Source organism: Macrobrachium rosenbergii, chromosome 49 (genome assembly GCF_040412425.1).
Source record: "Macrobrachium rosenbergii isolate ZJJX-2024 chromosome 49, ASM4041242v1, whole genome shotgun sequence".
NCBI lineage: Eukaryota > Metazoa > Arthropoda > Malacostraca > Decapoda > Palaemonidae > Macrobrachium > Macrobrachium rosenbergii.
The window spans coordinates 13,216,535-13,229,114 of record NC_089789.1 but is presented as its reverse complement, the minus strand read 5'-3'; the positions used below and the strand labels follow the sequence as shown (position 1 = coordinate 13,229,114).

The 12,580-nt window shown below is 33.7% G+C and overlaps 2 long non-coding RNA genes across 2 annotated transcripts in view; one reads left to right on the top strand and one right to left on the bottom strand.

The window, feature by feature from the left end:
• LOC136832102 (uncharacterized) overlaps positions 1–3,250 on the top strand; it is a 13,731-nt gene extending 10,481 nt beyond the window's left edge. The window contains exon 3 of the long non-coding RNA XR_010851053.1: positions 455–3,250. This is a non-coding gene — a long non-coding RNA (uncharacterized lncRNA). The remainder of the gene's footprint in view (positions 1–454) is intronic.
• LOC136832101 (uncharacterized) lies at positions 1,306–11,164 on the bottom strand. Its single transcript, XR_010851052.1, has 4 exons — positions 11,081–11,164; positions 6,604–6,811; positions 3,581–3,697; positions 1,306–1,329 (listed from the first exon to the last, which is right to left on the bottom strand). It is a non-coding gene; the product is annotated as an uncharacterized lncRNA (long non-coding RNA).
• Positions 11,165–12,580: the final 1,416 nt, after the last annotated feature.

Below are 12,580 nucleotides of genomic sequence, written 5' to 3'. Positions count from 1 at the left end.
TAACTAGGTAACACTATTATTTGTTGAAAATAGTTATTTACGATAATTTGCATATCTTTTGTGGCCCTGTATTGGCCTCTCTTTTTCCCCTAGTTTCAATGTTTTTTCCCTTAAGTTTGAATGTTTCAAGTTTCATTATACTATCTATGTATGGCTTTACTACTGTGTGTCAATGTGGATTGCTGAAATATTGCCAGTACATTCCACTGAAAGTTTCATTGTCATGTTTGAAGTATGGGAACTTTTCTGGTAACACTAACAACTAAATTTAAAATTTAAATATTTAGCTGGCAATCAGTTGTATAGCCTCCAGCATAATGTAATTTTACTAAGGAAAATTTTCAGATGAGTGGTATAACACCACATAAATTTAACTGAACTGTGTTTAGCAAGCGAAGAAGCTATCAACAAGTAACCTCCCGCATATACTGTGCTAATGAGAAACTCTTTTCAGATAAATAGTGGGTGTAAGGGATGATCTCCGGACGGTCGAAGAAGCAAACCCCCCGCCCCCGCCAAAAACCCCCTGCCGGAAGTAGGGAGTGGCCAGCTTTCGTCGGCGATCTTCAGGGAAATATGGTAGAAGTTATTAAGAACTGACAGTTAGTTAAAGGTGTTGTGTTCCAGAAGTGAAGAAGAATAATCGCCATTCAGCTATGTTTCAGAAGTGAAGAAGAAGAAGAATGGCAGTGTTTCAGAAGTGAAGCCGAAGAAGGATGGCTATGTTTCAGAAGTGAAGGAGAAGAATAGCCGAAGAATGGTTATGTACCTTACTCAAGTTACGACTCAAGGCGAGAGTAGTTTATCTGCTAAGCTTGTACTGTGTAGTACTGACACTGGTCATTGCTCAGCCATATATTTTGATAATTTAAGGTACTGAACTCATTCAATGGGGCTAACCAGTAAAAAAAAAAAATTACAGGCAATTCGAAAATAGCTAAAGGTTTTTCAGTATTTATTACAAAAGGAACTAACTATCAGAATTCAACTATGAATTAAGAGGCTGCTGCAAAGTTACACAGTATACCTCAGCACCCACAGCGTAAAAAGAAATTACACTGCCTTGGATTAGCGGCGACACTCTTGAAGTCTGCTCCTCCTTTTACACACATACTAGTACAGAGAGAGACTGGTCGTCTTCTCAACAGCACACTGTACCCTGGTCGTCTCTCCTCAAAAGTACACTGTACTCCGGTCTTTTTCTCAACAGTAAACAGTAGTCTGGTCGTCTTCTCACAGTACACCGTAGTCTGGTCGTCTTCTCACAGTACACCGTAGTCTGGTCGTCTGCTCAACAGTTCTCTGGCTGTCTCAAATTTCTCCAGCATTCTGTGGATTCTGAGTTGATCAGTTTTCAAATCGGTTAAAATTAGTGAGTTACATTGATTTTTAAGCGAGTGGCAATGGATTAAATTACCGTAAGTTGTACTTAAAATGGGCTTTTAAAGTACTTTAACATCCGAGTTCAAGTTTAAGTGAATTAAGATCATTAATTCTGATCAAATATTAACTTAAGTAATAATCATTCTTTGACTAATTTAAATTGATTCTACAGTAATGACGTTATCAAGAGTCTAACTAGCCTACTACCATCCATCATTAAGTGTTCTTGTAACAGAAATGTCTTAAAAACAAAAAAAATAAAACCTGTAACAGATCTTGCGCCAGAGTGTTGTTGCAATACTAGCTACAACATATGAGTGAATAGCGTTTGAAATAATGAAATTTGCACGATTTAAGTCAAAGTCCTTTGTATGAGCGTAGTAAGAGTACACTAATTTAATTCTTGAATATGCACCAAATCCTATTCTTTAAATTAACATGGGAGGGCTTCAAGTAAAGAAGCAACAGGGTATAATTATTTCACAGTACCTACGAACTAGACTATTATCATTATTAACTAAAATCACGAACATGTATAGCCTAGGTATGAACTTCAAAACATGAATATTTTACTACAGCATAAAATTGGGTGAATCAAAGCTGTTTAATTTACCATAATATGAATGCTAATTACATATTTCGATTTCCTAAACAATTACCGTAGTCTGGGATGTAAAGTTGCTCGTTTTCTTTTCAATGTCAAAAGAAAACGGGACAATTTAAAGGGTGCCTTCACTACTTAAGCCGTTTCGAGACATCTTTCGAAACTACCTTTCTATATTAAAAATTTGCTTTATAAACAACCTTGGTTTGATTTAATCCTAAACTTTGTATTTTGAAAATACAATCTTGGTGATATACCGGTTTGCATTCGATAGTATATATGCAAATGTTACTCCTTTATTCAAGATAGGAAAGGTGTACCAAGATACTTATGGAAGAAAACAAGGAGCTTGCTACATGAAAAATGCTGTTGAGTTTGATTGTATTTCGTAAAGTGTACCAAGATACTTTTGGAACAAAACAATGAGCTTGCTATATGAAAAATGCTGTTGAGTTTGATTGTATTTCGTAAGTTTAACTGAAGGGAGGAGTGAGAGACTATAATCAGGTGTTAAAGAAAACAGCAGTTTTACATGAGGCATAAACAGTATATATCGTATTCGAGTAACAAATTTAAAACCAATTATGTGCTTTCAGCAGCAGCCCAATTTTGCTCGTTAGCAAAATTCTAAATGCAATGTCAAGGTTATACACTGTACTATCATTCTAACTAAATTCTGTCAAGCTCGTTTAAATTTCAAGACTAATATAAGCCTAATTATTTTATAAAGCTGGAGGGACAGTTGTGTGGAAAAATTTTTTGGCAAAATTACGAGTTACTGAGAAGTCTTGGATTAGCTCAAACCTACCTGGGTGAACTGTAAAAAGTGGGAATCATATAGGCCTAGCCAATAACTTATATTTAGTTGCAAATCACTTAACTCTTCTGAACTATAGGAATGGTATAGGATTTTGTTACTTGGTTGAGAAAAATTTTACTCAAAGTTACGAATCAGAATTAAATCAATACTGTATCACTAAAATAGCCTAATCCATGAAGGTTCTCTCTTTAACAATTAAAGGCTTTCTCACAGCCGTTTCTTGTTCTCTTCCATGTTTCTTTCATTTTCTACATTTTTCTATTTTGGAAAAAAAAAGTAACATTTGCTTATATACCTCCAATGCAAACAACGCCCTCCTAACCATTTTTCAAATTCATGATCAAACAAATAAAAAAAAATACAAAATAAACAAATGACCTAGTTTCTGTTTAAGAACTTCCAGAATTTATTACTCAATATATTTATTTAAAGTTGAAAATATCAAAAAAGCCCTAAAAAAACAGAATATATTAGTATCTATATTCTTAATACAAGAGTTTTATGCTGCCAGAATTTTTCTTTATGCTTTCAAAAAATTTTCTTTATAGCTTTCAAAAATTTCCTTCAATACAAATTTCTCTTTAAGCCTTCAAAATTTTCTTGACATTTTCAAAATTTTCCTAACAAACATTTTCTTTACACTGGCATATTTTTCTTCCATTGTCAAAATTTTGTTTACACTATCAAAGTTTTCTTGCACTTTCAAAATTCTCTAGCCAATGGATTAACGAAAGTCAGTAACCCAAAGATAATAAGTAGACCTTGATACTTACAACATTGGTCAGAATTGATGTCCAGAACACATCACTTTTCCCAGACGATCAGAAGAATATCTCAAACTTTAAAATCCAGTTGACATCATTTTCAGATTTCCCTTGAAGTACAGTGCTCTAGAATGAAAGAAAAACTATCATATAAAAATCTGATTACATTAATAATTAAAGATCTTTGGTGTACAACAACAAAAATAACTTTTCAATTCACTTTACAGCAAGAAAAACTTATATATATATATATATATATATATATATATATATATATATATATATATATATATATATATATATATATAATATATATATAATATATATAATTGATTAACCTAAAGCAAGCTTATTAACATTTTCTTGTTAACAGCAAGAAAAATTCTATTCCACAAAATGGTCGAATTACCTTTTAAACGGTATCAAAGCTTGGCTTTTATACTACAGGGTGCTCTTAGAGCATGGAGTGCCTGTGCTTGCTTGCTTGCTTGCCAGCTCAGTGCAGATGGAACAAACAATACCTTTTGCCAGGCTTGAAAAACACCTCTAGTTCCTAATTTTGGAAAAGCCAGCTCAAAGGAAGGGTGAAAACTAACCTCTGCAGAAGAAGAATTTGACCAAGATCATCCCTTGTTGGACTTTAGTGAAAATTATTTGCTGTCCTAATAATTCTAGTGGCATATTTGGAATTTTGTGAAGGCAGGTCTTTTCCAAAAGATATAATTTACAGATCTGCAAAAATATTGGTTACTTTCATATAATAATTATAGATATAATTGTGGAAAAATATATGCAAATGTGTAAAGCCAGAATGAATGATTAAGGATACATTTTTTTAAGTTTCAATCTATTTAAAATGGTCAGTACCAAATTATTATTTTTCGGTTTTTATTAACACTAGTCTACAGACACCAATCAATCAATCTCTAAAGTCAATAAAAAGCTTATCAATCCAGGATGAATGACAATCATGAAAGACTTTCCTTCAGTGACACTAATTTGTACAGAATCCATTTATAGCTAAAATGTATAGGCCTCGAATAAGCAGAGACTGTCAACAAAAAAAGCCTTTTTAAGAGAAAGCAGACTGACAAATGACTCAACTATGTAAGAGGAACGTCTCAGTATTATAATAACTCAAGTGTTGAACCAGACACAAATTAAAATTTGAGTCTTCGGTGTATACTGACACAAAATTTCTTTCCCAGAGGAACTAATGCTGCAATGTCTAGTAGCAAAGAGGAGAGGATTTATCACTATCTTGAGGCCATGACAAAAGACTCATGGAGGTCTTTGCAGACCCCAAGAGACAAAACACAGGAAAGGCATAAACTTAAAAAAATTCCTCTACAGCAAGGTGAACATTAAAGGGAATGTTAAAACAATTAGACAGATAATCGAGACTGAACTACGATAGACTTTATGTGAAGTGTAAAACAAAACACAACTGGTAGTCAAAGGAACTCCTAAGAAACATGAGCAGGAATTCCCTTGATTAAACTTGACTCTGTAGTCTCATGAGACCACAGAGTCAAGCTTCTGTGAGCCTGGCATTTCCATCAAGGGAATTCCTGTTCATGTGTCTTGAGCATTCCTCTGGCCCCCTGTTGTTTTGTCTCCCACTTTACATTGTCTATCTTAGTGTCTTCGTGACTATCTGTCCAATTTGTTAAACCTTCCCTTGCTGTAGTGTTTATCTTATATGTAAGTTCACGAAACAACGACTTGAAAAATACAAGAATAATTATCCTCTAAAATTTATGCCACAACCAGAGAGCAAATAGAAGTAAAGTACCCTAATGAATACACAAAGCAAACAACAGAAAGGCAGCTTCCACGACATTGGCCAACACTGCAGAACTTTCAGCTTAAAATTCCTGTCACTAAATTTGAATGACACCAAAACAACAGTGGTTGGTAACTCTCAAACCTCATTATAAAACTATGAAACATTTTCCTTTAAAATAATATATGCTTACAGCTTTGGCTTAGTGTAGATAGGCATTAAAAATTTTTAATTTTGTGAAGACACTTGTAAAGCAATCTAAGTATACATACATGGTAGAAGTAGGCTATGCATCAAGGCTGACGGAGGTTTAATCATCACAGTATGCATATTGTACACAGTGATTTATATACATATTTATATATATACATACATCTATAAATATATACGTAAATTTCTGACTCATCAGGGTTCGATCCTGCTGTGAGTCAAATTTATTCTGTTCCACCAGTGATTGTGTGTTGATTATTTCTATATATATATATATATATATATATATATATATATATATATAATATATATATATATATATGTGTGTGTGTGTGTGTGTGTGTGTGTGTGTGTGTGTGTGTGTGTGTGTGTGTGTGTGTTAAGGTTTACAGAGAGTTTGTGCACAGCAGTATACATACTGTCCAGTATGTATACTACTGTACAGCTGTTAAGTACCAGCTTGATCTACTATACTATATGCTATACATATGTATCAATGTATGTTAAGGTCTACAGGGAGTTCGTGCACAAGAGCATACATACTCTCCCAGTTTGTATACTACTGTACAGCTTTTTAGCTTTAGGTAGATGTACTATTATCAAGGTGTATATGCTAGAAAGATAGTAGTAGTTCAGTGTACAAGTAATGGGGTCCACTGACTGGAATACAGAATTAGCACAAATTACTTTGCCATAGTTTATCAGATGAGAATAGCAAAGCATAAAGTATTTTAATTCTTCAACTGGATCTCATATTGCAACAGATTTCAAAGCTTAAACATTCAGTAATGTGAAATTTGAATTGATCAGAAATAAACTAATCTGAAGCTTGAATTGATCAGAAGTAAACTAATGTAGTGATTAAGACAGGATTCCACACGTTAGTGAATACTTTTTCCCTAACTCCAAAAGTGAGTATCAATCAGTAACACATACAGTAATGGATGAAATAATCAAGATTTTAAACCAACGTGATCCCTTTAAGAAGAAATTAAGGTAATAAACTGTATATGATTAGCATTATCCCCTTTCTTACCGTCAAATAGCAGTGTGTGAAAGATTACATCCTATGGTCTCTATGTTGCTTATGGACTCTGTCCCTTAAGGAATCTTTCCCTCGCAACAAATGAATCCCTGTTTCCATGGAGGTTTGGTATGTCTGCTTCCTTATGTTCAACTGCAGATCTTCCTCTCCCTATGTAATACTGGCCTCAAGGATCATGCTATTCCTATGTAATATTGACCTGAAGGGAAAAAGTAAAAGGTCTGTTAGATGACTTAATAAAATGATTCAGTATTAACACGACTATATGGAATAGGACACAAAAGCCATTGACCTGTCTGTAAGCTTGCAGAGGATAGGATGACAATTTGTTCGGAGAGAAGGCAACATGGCAATATTACTAGTTAATTTACAAGAGACTGACAATGTAGCGAACAGTCCAAGTGAAAAATTTATGAGACAAACAACCAAGATTGTTGTGAATTGATCCATTTAATATTCAGTAACCTTCCTCCTTGGAAGAAGGCCCTACTAGAATTTTCGAAATGCGAAGGACTGGTCTTCCATTTGCGGGATTTCAAATCAGATTGGACAGTTTTCCTCAATTGCCTCGTTCATAGTTCTGCTTCCCTACAGAATCTTTGCTTATGTAACCGTATACCTCAAAACTCACTAATTTCATTCACTAAACATGGATTCGCTGTAATCACAGCTATGTTAATTGCATCTAAAGTTATTTTCATTTTGCTTAGATTACGTGACGAGATACTAGGTCACATAACGTCAGTAAGTTTCCATTTATGCTTTTATAACGGCAATGATAAATTGCACAGTTATACGCTATTTTGCACGAGATATTTTCATTTAAAAAATTTCACAGGTTAAATAAAGACTTTTTTCTTCATTTTCCTCACTATTTCGTTGCAATCGATCAAATATGCAACAATTGCAATGAAGTGTAGAACAAAAAATAAGTAACTGTACCCTGCCCAAATAAAAAAAGGGCCTTTTCATTTTTCTTAATGTTTATTTCGTTGCAATCAAAGGTTTGCAACAACTGTAACAGATGTATAATCTGAAAAAAATGAGCCTGGCAATCATAAATTCTGTACAGACATGGACAGACGCCAAATTTTCTATGTTGGCTGGTCAGAGTTCTGCGGTCCTCATCACACCAACTATACCACCCGTCACATTTTGAGCATACTTACGAGCAGCTTTAGACCAACTGATCCAGCTCGTAATAGGCCTGCTTTCCCCAAATTCCAAACCGACCCCAAATCAGACGCCCCAAAACCTTAGTCCCACAGGGCGGCATCATTCTACTTTAAACCATTATTTGATATTGGAATTTTTATGCTGTGATCTGAAGTCTCCTTAATATTATGAGTACCAGACTCGTGCTCAAATCTATGGCAAATTTACCGTTACAGATATAATATTACAGTCTTTTCTTTAAATATCACAGTTCATTCCAGTGAGGCTGGTATTTAACTGGTAGTAAAATATGGCGAAAAAACGGACGTTCTAGTACAAAATGCAATAATGGTTTACGGTAAAACTTTACCCACGTAATTGTTTAGATGCAGTAAAACAAGGCTTTAATCTAGTTCCTTTAAAAAAAAAGGGAATAATCATGGAACAGAGCGATAACAGTTATCACCGATAACCAAGGCTCCACTGATATATACCACTCAGACACCCGATTTATCTTTAAATAATAGCATAAATCTAGAACAGAATTGCCCTCCTAATTCACCTTTGACCAACTGATTAATTTTAGGTTATCTGGCGTACGAATACCTGAAGGTTTACCTTAGAATCTCCTTTAAAAAGCTGATACCATGGACTAGAGTACTTTCAAGTTTGAACGTAGTAATGCTTATTATATGGATGATATTAACGTAATCCATTTAATGATGTTTGAAGACTAATACTTGTTTCAATTTTAACAATGTAACCTCTATCCAATGGAATTACTTTTAATTACCACGTGATATAATTATATTTTTTCTATAGACGACCCCAGCTCAAAGGCTACCTATTAGGCGTGGTTTGTCTCATACTGAATGAAGATTAAATGTGATAAAAAATTTAAGTTTAATTTAAATGCTCGTGAAACTTTCAACAAAATGAGGGTAACGAGGCCAGGCTCAAATAAAGCACTTAAGGGTGGTAAACTTAAAAAAAAATAAATACGCGCAAAATTAAGTTACTAGTTTTAGCGGGAAAGGAAATTTAAATATCACAGTTATTTTCGTAATGAGCATATGGAGGTGCAACAGTAACAACACACACACACACACAGAGAGAGAGAGAGAGAGACAGAGAGAGAGACAGAGAGAGAGGCGGCCATTGTTTCGAACTGTCAAAACTCGAGGTACCTACCAACATTTGTTTCTCGAAAGTTTCCAATAATTTCTACTTAAAAGAAAGCATTTTAAAAAACGAAAGTAAAGTATTAAACCAATGACGAGTATGCCTTGTATAAAAAGTAAAAGTAATTAACATACTAAGTACTATATAAATATATATACAAATATTAGCTAAGTAATCCCCAGTGTGTCTAACTCAAGACCATTTACAAACGGTTACTGGAGGGTATTTAAAGGCGTCTAAATACCTACTATTTTCTGTATGCAATGCCCAGTTTCATAGAATATCCGCAAATACCCAGAGGTTATCCTACACCAGGGATGCAGGGCACTTCCCAAGGGGTATCAAAGCATAAAATCTTGTTAAAAGGATAATTGTCAGTAACCCCTAATAGTCACCGAAGAGAGAAAAGTAACGTATTAGTGATTCTACATAGGCCTAAGGATACGCAATGGGAATTTCACTGAAATCCTAATAAAAAAAAAGAATTTGAGACTTTAAAAGTGGATGGTTCATGTGTTGTTATAATGGGTATAAGCGTGGTAGAATTATAGGGTAGCTCCGCGTCGCCGACGGCACTATAACTTGACTTTTTCTACAATTTTTTGGTTGCTAATTTTGAATTTACCTTTCATTTTTGGCGCTTGAGTCTAATTAACCTGTAATTAACCCCCGAAGTCCATCCAACAGGGGGTTTCCATACGCGATTTTCACAAGACAGAGCACGGGTACGTCTGTTTCGAACGGTTCATATCCCGTCCGGCAAGTGCAATAACGTGTTAACGTATGGGTACACGCCCCCCACCCACCCGGGGCCAGTACTAAAGACGGCGAAGGGACATTCCATTTGGCTGACAACAAACAGATGCACCACCAGTATCAGAACCCCTAAAAGTGTAGAAAAAACCAGTTAAGGTAAAAACAGGCGCGGAGCTAATATATAATTACCATAAGCGTTTATAGACCTATATAATGGGGAAAAAATCTACAAGGGATTCTAGCAAAGCAAAGCAATGTTAGGCCACAAAATAAACCTGGGTACAAAGCGCTTTTACACTGGCCTTTGGCCATGTAAAACCAGTGAAACTTCAAAACGTGAATCTAAATTGCAGATGGAAATTCCACTGATACCTTATAAAAAAACAACATATGACTGTATAGGCGTATGATTTACGTGCTATCATGTGGTATATGCTTATATAGGCCTATATTATGGGGAAAAAATTCTACACGAGTTTCTAACTAAACGAGGCCTAACACTGGCCTGCCTTTCTGGGTCAACTCAGATCTAATCCTGAATACTTTAGTGACCTTTGACTCACGAAAATACACAAGTCCTCTCTCTCTCTCTCTCTCTCTCTCTCTCTCTCTCTCACTACTGCTGTTGTTACGGACTGAACCTTTCAGTTATTCGATACAGGGAAACAGCCGTAACTTAAACATCTAAAGGAATTTTCTTATTACAGTGGAACGGCCTGTAACTGAAAAATTATCCCATTTTTGCCATTTTTGAGACCGTGCTACTTGAAGGTATTCATAAATAAACATTTCTCTATAAAATACTTGTTTACTACCTAAATCTAAACTTTAGGTCCTGAAATAAATATTTACAAGCTAAAACCAATCTTTAGGTCCTAAAATAAATATATACATGCTAAAACCAATCTTTAGGTCCTAAAATAAATATTTACAAGCTAAAACCAATCTTTAGGTCCTAAAATAAATATTTACAAAACCAATATTTAGGTCTTAAAATAAATATTTACAAGCTAAAACCAATCTTTAAGTCCTAAAATAAATATTTACAAGCTAAAACTAATCTTAAGGTCCTAAAATAAATATTCACGAGCTAAAACCAATCTTTGTCCTAATATAAATATTTACAAGCTAAAACCAATCTTTAGGCCCTAAAATAAATATTTACAAGCTAAAACCAATCTTTAGGTCCTAAAATAAACAGCCAAAAACCAATTTTCAGATCCTAAAATCGGCCAAATTCACCAGGCAACCAACCGGTCTTTGAACCTGGCAGATAAAAAGTACTTATACTAATTAACCTTTATGCAGATAAGTACCACCTTACTTCTATTAATTTGTCATAGATATAAGTAATACAAGAAAAGCACGTACTTACTGAATAGTATAAGTTAAAACCAAAAAAAAATGCTTGTTGAAAACTTGCAGCTTAGAAAACAGTGTTTAGACCAACATGGCTGTCACAGAAATGCTTCAGAAGGGCAAGGCTCAAGACAGTTCAGAACCTCTCGGCCAATCAGAGGATTCCATCGAACCTAAATTATATAGTTTTCTAAAGCCTTCTCTCATTGGCTGAAGCTTCGAAGCTATTCTCCTATTGGCTGGTGAAACTAGAGGGTTTTTCAAATTTCTTTTTATTTTTTTTGTAGTGCGATCTTTGTCACCTTCAGTATCAAATACTAATATGAATTTACGTAAAAATAGTAAAGAAATAACTACATAAATTAATTACTAGATTAATATACGCATTTATTTAGCTTTCAAATGATATAAGGGAGAATAATATGTGATAGTCCATTCTTTCCTCGTAATGCATACCGCCATAATTAAAAGAGGCAATGCTTTACAAAGCAATAAACATTAACTGGAATTTTTTTCCTCAACTCATCTCACGAAAGATAATTATTATAATTTTCAAGATTTATCGACCAGTTTTATTAACGTGATCTCAGGCAGATATGATCAAATAAATCTTGATTTAATAACTGCCAAAGGCTAAATAATTAGCAGTCCGGAATGCGGTTATTAAATGCAAAATAAAAATAAAATATTGCCGATTTATTAAGAGTCAAAGGCTAAATAATTAGCAGTCCGGAATTTGGTTAACAAATGCAAAATAAAAATAATGATTATCGTACATCAGGAGAAATTATTAAATAATTGCCATTTTATTAAGAGTCAAAGGATAAATCATTATTAGTCCGGAATCTGATTGATAAATACAAAATTAAAAGTGAAGATTATCGTACATCAGGTGAATTATTAAATAATTGCCGATTTATTAAGAATCATAAGATAAATTATCAAATAATTTCCAATTTATTAAAAGTAACAGGCTAAATGATTATCAGTCCGGAATCTGATTAATAAATGCAAAATAAAAATTAATGATTATCGCACATCAAACATGAATGAAAGTGATTCAGCTTCTAGAAGCCTTTCATAAAATATTTACTATAAATCTCACATCAACTTCAAAACATTAATAGACAGAGTAATATTCAGTAATAATGACATATTATGGTTTGATTTTGTGAAATCTAGTAACTGTCAAGCCAAGCACTGGGGCACTTTCGGCCAATCAGCGTTCAGGGTTAAATAATAATAATAATAATAATAATAATAACCTCTGGAAGCTTGAATCTCAAGTCAATGGCCCCTTTGGGAGGCTTGTTCCATATGAACAGGGCTTATTTTCTGAATAATAATAATAATAATAATAATAATAATAATAATAATAATAATAATAATAATAATAATAATCTCTGGAAGCTTGTTCCATATGAATAGGGTTAATCTTCTGCATCATCACAATAATAATAATAATAATAATAATAATAATAATAATAATAATAATAATAATAATAATAATAATAAT